Source organism: Nelumbo nucifera, chromosome 4 (assembly GCF_055504915.1).
Source record: "Nelumbo nucifera cultivar China Antique chromosome 4, China Antique-T2T, whole genome shotgun sequence".
NCBI lineage: Eukaryota > Viridiplantae > Streptophyta > Magnoliopsida > Proteales > Nelumbonaceae > Nelumbo > Nelumbo nucifera.
The window spans coordinates 24803854-24818818 of NC_142652.1; positions in this window are offsets into that span (position 1 = coordinate 24803854).

Sequence of the window (14965 nt, forward strand, 5' to 3'; positions counted from 1 at the left end):
TCTTCAGTGTGTTGTTAGCAACTTCACAAGCTTTTTCCTTTTAAGTTGATTAATTAATTTGACCTTAACAACGCACGTAAAATGGTTGATTTGTTGCTTTCTTTTATAAACTCATATACAAAGATTAATTATTGCTGGGAAGAGATTATAGATTTTATATAGATTCTTCTGAATCAATGAATGAATGAGGGAGTAATTAAACATTAGATTTTATTAATGAGCTAACTTTCACTACGTATGTGTGCAAATTGAAGCATGTGCATATATGTATGCATGAAATGTGGTTGCATGCCATTGAAAATGACTACGTGGAGAGGAATATCATCTGCACATAAAGAGAGAACGCAGCAACATTAATGTGCCATGCATGCATGTCTCCAAAGGTTATATCCTGTACCTGCTTCTAACACCTAAAGGTGTCTTTTCTCATCTATCTTTGTTTATATAAATTAATAACCAAAGTACAATCTGAGAAGAGAAGTTTTCTTGAGATGACCAAGTTGCCACGTGGCATTTAGAATATTTATTTTAGTTTTTTCGTACTTCTATTGTGAAGGTTATAAAGAGGCCTTAAATTTACTCAAGCAAATTAATGGAGAGGTTTTTTGTGATCTCAGCTGGGACAAGAAAATGAAGGCTGAGCTCCAAAAGACAAAAGTTGTCTAGAAAAAGGGTTCTCACCTACGTGAGAAACTATATAGCTTTTTGGAAAGAAATTCCCACGACTTCAACGCCATTAGACAGTAGATCAGTTTGGGCCCGGTTTACAGTTTCGTCTTATTTAGGGGTCGCAGCTCTTTTTTACTAGGAATATAAGATCAGGAGCTAGCGATTCGCGTGTCGCCACAAAAAGGAAATCCAGTAGTTATATATGGGCCTTTTGGCTAGCTTATAGCCTAACAATAACAATTTATGCTAATTTGATAAACAAGATGCAGTATTCAAGCCCTCTGGGACTCTTCCTCAGTAATATTATTTTTGCAACTTCTGGTTCTTTGTTTACTTTGTGATGGCTTCAAGTAGTGTTAGGTTTGAGTTCATCAAAATAGTTAGGTTTGAGTTCGATTAGAGACTTAAGTTTAAATTTGGTTCGGTTCAAAAGCTTACAAGTTTGAGCTAACATCAACTCAAACTCGACTACACAGCAAGCCTCTTATATAAATGAAAATCATACATATTTTAAATTTTTTTTTTTATTTTAGATACAAAAAATTAAGAATTATAAAAATTACTTATTATTATGCATAAAAAATAAATAATATATATATATAATAAAAATTAGGGTAAATTACAAAGACCCCTCTTGTACTATGGGGTCTGTGACAAAGACCCCCCTGTACTTTGTTTTGCAACAAAGACCCCCTTTGTACTATGACCATGAGACAAAGACCCCCTTCTGTTAGCTTGTCAAAGTCCGCCATTATAATATTTTTTAATCCCCCTACTACCCTTATAATAAAAAACACTGTTCATAATACATGAACAGCAGCGGCAATGGATCTCTCTATCTCTCTCTTCCCGATCTCTCTTAAATTCATCTCCTGTGGATTTGCAGAGGTCAACCCCGATACGTATGAGCTCAATGTCTCATCCTACGACGAACCCTACTTCGCCAACTTCACCAAAATCGTTACTCTACTTCTTTGGGTCTGACGGAGATTGTTCCCTATCTTTTTCATGAAGAAAACAACGCGGGTAATGTCGCTGCTGCTCTCATGGCTCGTCTTGCCCCCAAAGCCCAGATTATCATCAGCTGTACACACCTTAACAAACCTTACGATAGGAGACAAATATTTATTTTTTACTTGTAAGAAACTCAAATGCTGTCAAACGCTAAGTAGATGAGGCTCCCATCCATGGAAAGTAGATAGAGAGGTCAGGGCATCCTTATCAGACCCAACATGGATGGATGGTGATTGCCATGCGCCAGTGCCTAGTCTAAACTGATAAACTCCTACCAAGCTGAGAATAAATCACACAGATCACCATTTATTCTGTCTAAAGGAGAAAAATCTTCGAAAAGCATGAGACCTTCAAGCTCCCAAACTCGAATACAAGCCGGCATTATCTTTCCACGCCATAGCTTTTCCAAGAAATCAGGTTTCTCCAGAAAAGAAGACCAAAAAGCAGCATTGAAGAGCAAAAAAAAAATAGCAGAGCTTAAAATTCGTAGCTCGAACAACGAAAACCACATTAAATCCCAAAAATAGCACAGCTTTACCACTTTCGCTCGCATTAAAACTAGTAAATGGGGAAAGCACACCTACAGAAAAATGAGTTCCAAGAACGAACACAGATGAAGCAGAGTAACATACTAACATCTGCATTTGTTCTTACCAGCAAGCAGATCTATACCAGAAGCTCGTCAGCTTGTCCTGAGCTACCAAAGTCTCGGTCCAAACGCACTGGAAACGTTGGTTTTTAGATGAAACCAGGGGAACCTGCGAGGGTTCCACGCAAACGTTGCGCCGCTGCTGCTCCTTATCTTCTTCTTCGTTCTTCCTTTTCCTTCTACTTCTACCTTCAGTTCCCGAGGCTCCCTGTCTCTGTGTAGGTGTAACTAGAGACCAACGAATAAGACTGAGCCGAGCCGTATACGGTGAAAAAAAAGAAGGGAGCGCGATTTTGTCATTTCCACGTACCCCTCTGATCTCTCTCAATGCGATATACTGGATTTAATAAGTGGCGATCTGTGTGATCACTGCGGGTCACCACGCAGCGGCATTACCCGCGTTGTGATCTGTGAGATCCTGCCGGTCAGGAGGCTTTCCCTGAAAAAGATAGGGGACAATCTCCGTCAGACCCGAAAAAATCCATTCATCTCGGCTTTCGGTGATTTCAACTCTGCAAGTCTCTCTCTCTAAACCAAAGACAAAGTAAAATTAAATAATTTAAAAAAGAAAAAAGATGAGAAAAGGGAAGAATTGCAATTTCTTCTATGGCCGAGAGGAATGGAAAACAGAGGAAAGCGGGAAGAAGAAAGGGGAGGAGAGAAAGGGGAAGGGAAAGGGAAAGAAGAGAGATTGGGGGAGATGGAGAGGGAGAGAGAAAGGTAAAAGAATCCGAGGAGAAGGGATTATCTCCGTGCTGTTCGTTTATTTTAGGTGGAAGATGAACAGTGTTTTTCTAAAAAATAATGGAACAGCGAATTTCAAGTGAAAGCTAACAAAAGGGGTCTTTGTCTCATGGTCATAGTACAAGGGGGTCTTTGTGGCAAAACAAAGTATAGGGGGTCTTTGTCATAAACCCTATAATACAAGGGGGTCTTTGTAATTTACCCTAAAAATTATGTATGTATGTATGTATGTATGTATGTATGTATGTATGTATGTATGTATGTATGTATGTATGTATGTATTAGGCTTAATTAAGCTTGCAAGTCTGACAAACCAAACTTCATTAGGCTTGAGCTCGGCTCAATTAACAAACGAGCCCATATGTCAGGTTTGAACTCAACTCAGAGCTTAGTTTAAGCTGAGCCAAATTGAGCTTTTCACCAGCAGAGCTCAAATAACTCATGAAAAGCTTGATTCGTTTCCACCCCTAGTTTTGTCAATATAGGAGAGATGATTAAATTATGGAGAGCATGCTGGTTCGTGGACATCAAGATAGATTGCCACTTTGGTAGTGAATATGTTGCTTAAAGCTACTAGCTGGCTATTATTAACTTATTTTCAATCTCCACTAATGTAAGAATACATGCTATGCATGCATAAAGCAAGGTTCTAAATATTGACAAGCGATGTATCGGCCTGTGTCGTGCTTTTTTTTATGTTTTACTTATTTTTCAAAATCAGTTTAGAGGGGCCGGTTTAAGGTCCGACTACCTTCTGAACTAGTGGCTGACCTGATACAACCCCTGTAGGGGTGTATCGGAAAGCCACTAGCACGATACATATCGGCTGATACAGACCGATACGTATCGATACTTTGAACCTTGACATAAAATATATTGATATATGGTATTTAAATTTAATTATTACTTACAAATTATATCCATTATATAGTATAGTTGAAGGATTAAATAGTTAACATTTTTATAAAAGGGTTGTCCGCTTCATTGGGTTCTCTCTCCTACACAGCAAGTTGTAGTGTTGTACATGGGACTTTCCACCTTTAACCTGATGAGGAGGGGTTTTGTGAGTCACCTAGCCACTTCATCAACATATACGTGAATCATATTGCATGCAGTTGCAAAGTGTTCAACTCTATCTCCAACTTTAACGGACTATATATTATTTAATGATACAAAGAACTAGTGTAATCTTGAATGAGTAAGCATTCAAATCCAAAACGTGTTATCTATTTCCTTTAATGGGATGGATTTGGCATGATGGAAGACATCAGAGTTGGGTCAAGTTTGGTTTAGAAGAAGAAATTCTTCATGTGGGGTTAGTTTGACCCCGATATATGCTGAAGTAGACAAATAAATATTTGTTTAGCAATCTAAAATGGGCTTAGTTATTAAGGTTGTGCTTGGAATCGGTGTAATTCAAGAATGATGTAAATATTTATATCGGTTCGGTTTTGTTTATGCTTGGAAAAAGTGTATAATAATGATTAATGTAAAATTCTATTCCATTTCAGTTTTGTGTATGTTTGGATGAAATGGAATTTTATGTTGTAAATCAATGTAAAACCTCATCATATGTAAAGTTTTACATCGATTATCAATGTAAATACTATATCGATAAAATCGATGTAAAACTTTATACCGATTGCATCACATTTTTAAAACATACAACGGTCACTTAATCACGATTCAGTGTAAAATCTTTTACACCAATGACGTTTTATACTAAATCCAAACGCAGCTTAAGAAAACACTACTGACATGCAAAAAAGAAAAGTTAGGAAACGTTATCACATAACAATACATAAGAAGATTTTAATTAGGTACCTACAACGTTATAATATCAAAAGTAAACTAATTAAGCATGTCAAGCAAACCAATAAGCTCAAGATTAGAGAAAAGGAATTAAACCAGATCCAAATGCATGACATCCAAATATGATGGATAAGAATATTTTCAAGGTTTTGGTTTAAAGCAAGTATATCATAATAAGAGAAAAGCATGGACTGACAATGAAGTACTAGTTATTAGAGCAGAGTAAAAAAACTGTAGATTGCTACTGAACTTTCTTGGACTAGCTAGAGAATAAAATGTATGAATATATTTCTTTTGTGGGGTTCAGGAGATAGAGGGTGTTAATGTTTCCTGCAATGGGGAGGGATGATCTGCCTAATTTAAATTCTTCATCAGATAAGACCCTCTTGATTGGGCACTCATTCTCCTTCCCCATCCATTTACCCCTATCATGGCATTTATGGGAGCTTTGTTCATCTAAATTTCAGTCATTTTAGGCTCAGTATTGATTTAATTTTCTTTTTGTATTTTTAAGCCTATGGAAAAAAAAAAAAAGTTTTCTTGCGTCATGTCTATTTGATAATGGCTGAATTGACAAATTGAATGGCTTATATTGTTTTGTCTTTTAAGTTTTATTTGCTTTTTGGTAAGTTACTTATTCGAAAAATACTTGCCCAGGTAAGTGCATTTATCTATGTTCTTTTACTTCTCAAGTAAATAAGGCAATGGCCATTTTAGTCATAAAAAATCATTCTTGAAATGGACATTTTTGTCCTATTCAAGTGTTGACACTTTTCCACCAAATGGGAAAGTTATTTACTCACCATACTTAAAAAAAATAAATTTTCTTAGATCCTTAAAAATTGCCAATCTGAAGCAAAATAAAACCAAGAACCTTTAGCACAAGACCTACAGTTTAGGAAGTGAACAATATTGTTTTTATGCCTGTTTACAAAGCAAAACACAATAGAAGTGAAACCTTGTCTTACATCCAAGATGTCCAGAAGGATAGACCAGATCTCATTAGAGGGAGCGCAAAGGAGAATTCAAATAGTTTATCAAAATTTCGCAGTCTGAAAAACAAATGCACTGGTCTAGTCCCAATGACTTGACTAGTCTGAGTCCTTCGAGAATTGCTTGTGCTTCAGAAAAGAGAGATGATCTCGACTTCACCAGAGTCGAAGAATCTGCAACAAATTTTTTCTGGTTATCAAAAACTGCAGTACCAATTCCTGCATAGCCACTGGAAGGAGAGAAAGCACCATAGACTAATAATCGGGCGAAACGTGCGTGGAGAGCTCCAAGATGGTGAGCCTTGGAATTAGGCTTTGTTGGAGAGGTCGGACTTAGAGCCAAGAGTTGCTGAGCCAGCAAGTTCAGTATCTGCGACAAAAGTCTGTTCACCCTAGCAACACATACTGATGGATCAGTGAGTTCATTAGAATATTGAACTAATTAAGCAATTTCTATTGCTCCACATCTGTCATACTATGACAGAAAAATGCAGAAATAATAATTTTTTATCAGCCTTCTATAGACTACCGTCCTTCGCCCAATGGAGTAGTAAACTTCGAATGGTACGGTACAGCCATCATCCTCTTGAAACCGAAAACCCATTGGAGATCCTAGCTATACCAGAGCATTGGTTTCATAGTGTATAATTGCATGGTCCACGGTCTCAAGGCATAGGTGACACACAGGACACAAAAGGATCATCAAGGACTTTCTTCCGGTGCAGGGAGCCCAAAACAGGTCGACTATCATGGATTACTCTCCATATGAACAGCTTTTTATATTCTGGGAATAGAGTCGCTGCTCCAAATCATCTTCCACAGTAAGGACTCGTCTGTATCAGATAGCCCTCTGCCCACTATCATGAAATCTATTAACAGAATTCGAGCTGAGTCCTTGGGTAAGTTGTTACAACCTTTTAAAAAATGATTTAGAAACGTAAACATTCTGACCACTGGTTTTAGGATCAACAGTCCGACCATCTGGTTCAAACGGACAGCCTATTCTGACAGCAAAATAAAAAAAAAATATATGTATATATATATATAAAATAAAAAAATTGTCAAAAAACGTTGAATGGGTCAATGGTTCGACCGCCTGGGTTAATGGTTTATTGGCTTTTTCAACGGTTTTTCAACCGATTGCCTGGATGGTTCCCGGGCCGAACAGTCTGATCGTCCAGGTCAACGGCGGTTCGAAAACGTTGAGTTGTTAAGGAGTTTGTAAGCTCCTTAATGCATGGTTGAAACTAAGGCTGTGTCTGGAATCAATGTAAATCAAGAACGGCATAAAAATTTACACCGGTTCGATTGTGTCCATATTTAAAAGAAAAGTGTAATCATGATCGACGTAAAACTTTATTCCCGTTCAGTTTGAATGGAATCGATGTAAAACTTATGAGATATAAAATTTTATATCGATTTTATGATTATAAAACTTTACACTCTTAATTCATTATGTTTTTTAAAAAGCAACGGTCACTTTCTAACGCAGCTTTTTCTTTAATTATTTTATGAATTTATCCACTAAAAAATAAAGTAATTAAGTCATTCGATTAAACCATTTCAGCAGTTGTCAAATGACACCAAGTGGCATTCAAACTGAAATGTTAACGTGCCCCAAGTCACAGGTTGAAGGAGTTGTGGAATCATTTGGTACAGACAATGGAGTAGAGATGCATCAGATTAGCTGCACTACTTGATGATTGTGTTAGGGACTGTTTAACCAATAATAATGGCTCATGTCAATGTTCATGAAAGATTAGAGTGGTTGTGGGACATATAGACTTGATGACTGACTTGATAGCTGACATGGGACGTAATTATCGATCAATTTGAAGAGTTTCAACTTTCAACTATATCAGAAATTTATTATCATCCCTTGCATTTGAGATCTGGGGGTTCATCTCTTCTTCCCAAATAAGCTTGGGGCCATTGAATTGGACATTGGAGGAGGCTAAAAAATTTTTTTTTTACCTATTTTCTTTTTAAATTAATTATTTAGCAGAGACCACGGTTAGTTTAGTTATTGAAAATAATGAATGGTTTAATTGGACAACCTCTATTAATGCTAACCTGGATAACAAGGGGGTTTTGGAGGTTTTGAAAAGTCGAAGTCAGAAAAATAAAAAAGAGAAAAGGTGAAGGGGAGATTTAGATAAAAACCCTTCAAGATTTAATAAATGCTCAATTATTGGCAAATAAACATGTATATCTATCTACGTAGTAAATACTAAATGCACAACTTGGACGTACATTGGGCTCAACCATGGAGATCAAGAGATGTTGGGCTAAACTAAAAAAGCCCAAGCCCATATAAGCTAAAGTACCCTTCCATAATTCCATTAGCCGACAAAGCAGTGTCCACATCTACCATACATTCTGGAAAAAACAAAACATTCTTGGCTGCAATGTTCAGTGACTCATTGTAGCTCTGTTTTGCGTAGTCGTCGCAATCAGCTGTCAATCTTCTGTTAGAAGTGTGTCTTTTCTGATTCATTAGGAGGGGTAATTGCTTGACATGACCAAAATTGTGTCGGATTCTGACGAGACGTAAAACTGTATGATCCTTTTTCCCCCAAGTAAATGTAATGTAATTGTAGCCTCTCAATCCATATCCATGTCGGGAGTTGTCTAACAACAGTTTTGGGCTAAGGTTAATTAAGGCCCAGTCTAACTTGACATTAATCAGTAGCTATTAATTTGCCAAGTCCAGTCGTAGGTATGGTTCCAACATGATAAATAGACGCATAGAACCTATTCTTAACCAAACCAGACTCCATAAGATCTGGAATAATGGCTCAGTTTGGAAAGAGTATAAATACAAATTTGTAGAATGAAAAATCTTGTATTTTGTATTATTTTGTGTGTATTTGTATTCTATATGTTCGTAATTGTACTTCTCCCAAACGAGCTAATAAATTTAGAATTTACCCAATTATTAATTGGGATTATTGGGTCTGCCCAGTAAAGACCGATTATAATTGACTAGTGCTCTTCTAACCTATACTAGTTTAGGGCCATGCTCGCATTTAGGCTGCGTTTGGAAATAATGCAAATGGAGTGTAAATCCCGGTTCAGGGTAAATTTGCACTCTGGTTCATTTTTGCCTGTGTTTGGCAACATTGCATTTATGTATTGACAAATGATAGAAAATACATTTTACAATACATATTTACATGGATAATGAGATGTAAAAGTACATCAATAAAAAAGAAGTAAATTTGCATTCAAGTGGGCTTTTGATAAAAAAATGCATATGCTTTATTAGAATTTGTATTTACATCCATTACAGCTAAAGGTTTGTTTGGTAAGAAGATAAATTTGTCAGTGCAAAACAAACCCAATTTCACAATTTATATGGACCATTTTGCACTCTACATATTTGTATTCACACTTATTTGCATCGTCTCCCAATACAGCCTCAGCTTTTGCTAAATTTTGAATGGGCCAATTTAAAAGCCCGAGCAAGCCCAAAGCCTAGCCCATGATATAATATAATTTGGCAATGAACCTATTTTATTTTTTAAATGGATAAGTCATTGGGAGATCTAATATGATAATATCATATTATCATATTTGGATCTCATGATATGATAATATTATAAATACATGAAAAAAAAAGGTATTATGCAACATTTTTGTATTATGCTTGATATATAGTTGGTTCATAACAACAAAGACCGATCCTAGACCTGGACCATGTATAATTGGGTCGGTTTAATTATGTCAAGTTTGCACAACCCATTGGTAGATCTACCTTTAGGAAAATCTATAATGTTAGGAAGACATTGTACTAGAAGAGCTTTAACCCATGATTTTCAAAATAGACTAGAAAAATCGATAACCATTTAAGCCCTTGATCCCAGTTATATTATAAACCGCTAATTCACCAAACCCCGTTGAAAAAGTCAGAGAACCGCTAAACCGTTCGACTCGGGCAACAGCTTGCGAGTTTATAATTTTGAATTTCATTGATTTAAAAAAAATAATAATAAAAATAAAAAAAGATTCTTGTGTCACTGACCCCAATTTATTTGTGAGCTTGGATTAGAATGGAACTCATTTTCGTTCTAATTCTAACCCTTCTCGGCTCTTAGCCCTCATACCTCGATGAATTGCGGCGGCCACGACCTATAGCGACCAACGATGACTGACGGCGACCGATGATAGCGGTGAGGCTTCGTCTACAGTGGTTTTGCAACGGATGTAGGTGACTAGGTGGTTTCTGCTTTCCACATTGCAACGGCTGTCAGAATTTGCAGCGACAATCACTGGCAACCAAGGTAAAATCCATCGACGGCGATTTTTGAGAGCCCAATAGCGTTTTCATCATACCTTTTGATTGTTTTCATGTTTTTGCTTTTGGAATATGGTTTATGTTTTTTTTTTATTTTTATTTTTTATGATTTATGTTTTTCCTTTTGAATTCGTATGCATTCATCTGAAAATTTTGGGATTACATACTATTTTATAGAGATTCTCTATTCCAGTACTCTTTGCTTAATTAGTTACAGAGAGTCGCATATTCACATTTGCTTAATTAATCTTGCTTCATTATTATTATTATTATTATTTTGCAATCCCTTGCTTATTTGCTATGTCAAAGAATGATGATAACGATGATGTTTATGAATGATAAAAATCCCTTTTTTTTTATTTTCAATTAATTAATCAAGTGATGCTTATTTGCTTAAATTAATTGCTTATTGATTCTTAATTTTTGTATTGTTATTAATTTTTGCTTCTTGATTCATGCGTTGATTTATTGAAGTAAGATTACATTGCTTATCTGCTATGTCAAAGAATGATGATGATGATGATGTTAAAGAAATGAAGAATGATAAAATCTCTTTTTTATTTTCAATTAATTAATAAAATGATACTTATTTGCTCAAATTAATTGCTTCTTGATTATTAATTTTTTGTATTTTTTGCACATCCTAATTTATGTTTTTTTTTCATATTTTTATGTATTTATTGTGTTTTTTTTCAGTATTTTTTGTATTTTCTATGTATTCTGTACTTTATTACTTTTGTATTTAGATAGTTTTAGTTTTCTGTATTTTATTTAATTTTATGCTATTTTTTATTATTTATAAATATTTTTTATTTTTAATTGATTTATGATACTACGGGTCGAACGATTCGACCCAAATGGTTGAATGGCCGAACCGAAAATGGACCCCTAACCGGTTTTGTTTCTGGGTCAGTTTTAAAACCTTGCCCTAATCAATCAAAACCCACCTATGAATTTTGATAAACACCCATGATTCGCTACTGCATATATGATACCAATTGATTGATCACAAAATTTTTAGATATTATATATTTTTCATATCATAGTCGAACCCCTAACTTTAACACCTTAAATCCCAGTCTCGGTGGATCCCACCTTAGAGAAGTAAAACATTTATCGTTCGCTATAGGTAAAATAAAATTAAAGTAGTATTTTAAATACAAGTATTGTTATGAGTGATGTGTTTCATATCACCAACTTAATTTTATTGAGAAATTGGTGATTGAAAGAGAAGGATAATGATGTTGTGTTTTATCAACGATAGTGATTGCAGAACCATACGCCATTGACACAACTCACAAGTTGATCAACTAATAAATGTTAGGCACAATAATTTCAGATCCAGACTGTATTTTTTTGTTGTAGAAGTTTCAGTTATTTTCTTATTTTATCAAATGATTAAATGATGTAGTGTTTGGTCTTGATTGTCTTCATTATAATTAATTAATTTTATATGAATGAATATTTGATTGCCCTAAGTTAGAGAATAAATACCTAACCTATTCAATGGTTAGTGGTCTTTCTAGGTTCCGAATAAATAAAGATTTTCACGGTATATTGGATGGACTAATCGTAAGGTTAATTAAAAAACCCATAACCTGTAGAGCATTAATTCTAGCTTTTAGTCCAATCTAATTATCCAAACCTTACAACACTAATCTAGCTATCATCATATTTGTATAATTATTTGACCTTATTAATACAAACAAAATCAAATAGAGGTAGGCAGCTAGCCCTTTTAGTAATAAATATGAGTATGGTTACAAATATGTCAATTTCATTTCACAACAGTTCTGGATCTTGGATCCATGACTGTAGCATCTCTTGTACATGTTTTGAGGCTGTGTTATGTATGTAGATAAATCCATTATCTAAAGGTAAAAAATATAAATTATTTTTCAGAAAAGCCCATACCAATTTGCATAGAAACCTAGCTAGAAAGGGATGATGCATGTAATTGACAATTGCGTATCAATCTTACTGACTCAAAAAATGTATTTTAATAATTGAGCTCATTTGTTTCCTTCTGTATTTGTTTGTTTTGATGGGAAAATTGGATGAGAAAAGAACATGTATTGGATTACCTCCCTAAAAGAAAGGCAGTTTTGTTGACAATTTAGGTATGAATTACTTTTCTGTCAAGAAATCTCATTTCATAGTCGACCATCCGTTTTAAATAAGCCATTTAGTTATTATTAAATATTAGGGTCAAACTTTGAATTTGAACGTTGGGCCACTTAAAGCACGGCTAAAGTTTCAAAGTTAATAATAATAATAATAATAGACAATTGGATCTATGATGTATAAAACAAATATTTGTCTTAGTTTTGGTGTAAGCCGTAAAAGTTAAAATTGATTATATATTAACTTGTATCTTTATTTTTTATTTATACACATATATAATACATGTTCTTACACTAATATTATATATAATACAAAAATCCTAACCATGTACAAGCTATGGCCCTTGTCATGGGTACTATGCATGGTTTAGGCCTGTAAAATGGGCATGAAAATTTTTAGACATAAACACTTTGTTAGTGTTAATTTCACTTTTATAGTAGAGCAAAAGCTTTGCTTTTTAGTCCATCTAGTTGCTTTGATATAAATAGCAAGGAAAACAATTTTTAAGGGAATAACTTATATTGTTAAGGTTTTGTAATTAAGTGTGGCCTGTTAAAGTATTTGGCATTGATGCTGTTTTATCAAAAAACAATGCCATGTAGATACCACATTAGAGAAAGTGGTGTTTCAAATAATGCCCTCTTGTTTGGTGCCGTTTTTCTATAAAAAAAATATTGTTCTAAAACACGCTTTGAAAATCGGGAAAGTATGGTATGGAGCAACGTCAAATTCAATATTTTATGAGAAAATGGTGTATTATTGCCAGTAGTGCAATGACATGGAATCATACTGGACGGTGGATATTTCAAAACAATGTTGAAAATGTTGCTACCAGTACTGATATCAAACAAAACCAGTTCTATTTTCTCATAAAACGTCTATGTGACAGCACCGGTTCCAAACAAAGATAAGCCGAACACCTTCTCAATGATGAGGCTGGACAAGATTTCTTATTTTACAATTTATAATAAATACATTTTAAATATCTTGTTTGCCCATATTTAATATACAATAAATAGCAGCAAAAGGTCCAGAAAATATTGTAGGAGCATTTAGTATGAACCTATTAATGACTTGTTAGTTTAGGGGTTATTCGGTATTGTGGCTCAATAAAACGTGGAGTGTTTCAATCTATTGGACCGCATCGTGAAGGTGAAAGGCGAAGTGGTTGAAACTATACCACATGAACCACACCACTCTCTTGTGAAGACATTCTGCACCGTTTGTGTGGATAATGTAGATGCTTTTGTCAAACAATTTTTTTATTAAGTATATTAGAAATTCAAATTATTATAAGATTTTATATAAATAATTATATTTGTTATGGTGTGAATTGGTTCATAGGATTTAAATAAATTGCAATATGATCCAACTGAGTTACATGTTAAATGAACACTGCTTTTTTTCAATGTGTTATGAATCGAAATCAACTTTTTTTAAATAAACTACACTACCGAATAACCCCTTAGTTGATCACTCAGCATCCCTAACAAGGGTTGAAACCTATGAAAAAGGACAGGTTCCATAGAGTGAGACTGAGTGCTAATGGGCCATCAGGCCCACCACTAATCCACTAAACCGCAAACTGGGTCGTCCATATGACACCATGCCTATATGGGCCCATACCTTCTTAAGAATGCTGTTTTGCCCAATTAATTATCTTATCGTTTTAAAAGATTCCAGTACTTTATTTTATTGATAGTCCAATCAGGTTCAATAACCATCCATTAGACCTGTTTATGGGCCGGGTCGGGTCGGGCTTTCACTTGTCACTAATGAACATATACTAGGCTCGAGCCCGAGCCCGGCCCGACCAACGGGCCTATAATTTGGGCCCGAGCCCGGCCCTGGTAAAAAGTCCGAAGCCCGACCAAATTGAAAAAAAACAATTTTCCCTATTCAAATTAGAATTAAAATTTCAGATAAGTATTTTTTTTTCTATTTAAATGAACAATGGGCCTACAAGATGGTATTTTTTCCTTTCTTTTATATTTTAAAACACAATTTTACATTCGGGCTATTTTGACAAAACCCGAACCCGGCTCGAATTTATTGCGGGCCGGGCTTTTTAGCCCGAATTTAAGCCCGCGGGCCTATAAAAATGTCCAAGCCCGTCCGGGAGTCGGGCCAGGCCGGGCCGGCCCGTCGGGCCACCCGGCCCATGAACAGGTCTACCATCCATCCATCCCAAATCTCCGAAACGGACAAAGGGTAGATCTGAATCATCTGATGAGGAGGATTCCGGGTCCGGGTCACTACATGCCAAAGTGCGCAGAACAACCCGATCCATTGTAAGAAGGTTCAAGCAGTTGAAGCGGGGCCCACAAGCTGAGGTGGGTTTGGGTGTTTTAACCGGCTACATCGACTAGGTGCCCGGATCTGCTCCTCACCGTCCAACAGGCCCCTCAGATTCTTCCAATCACGAGGCATATGTTGGACGGCTTAGATATTCTCAAATGACATTCCTCAGACCTTAATATGGGAGCGCCGCACATGCACGATGGACATGCCACGTGGTGATTACATGCTCCTCCCACCTGGAGATCTATGTAGGGAATCTACAGCCATCTGATAGGTCAATTAGGGTATAATGTTAGAGACACGTGTACGGTGGTTCTCACTTATTCTCACAGCTGACAGCAAAATGCGTTTACGTTGTCGTAC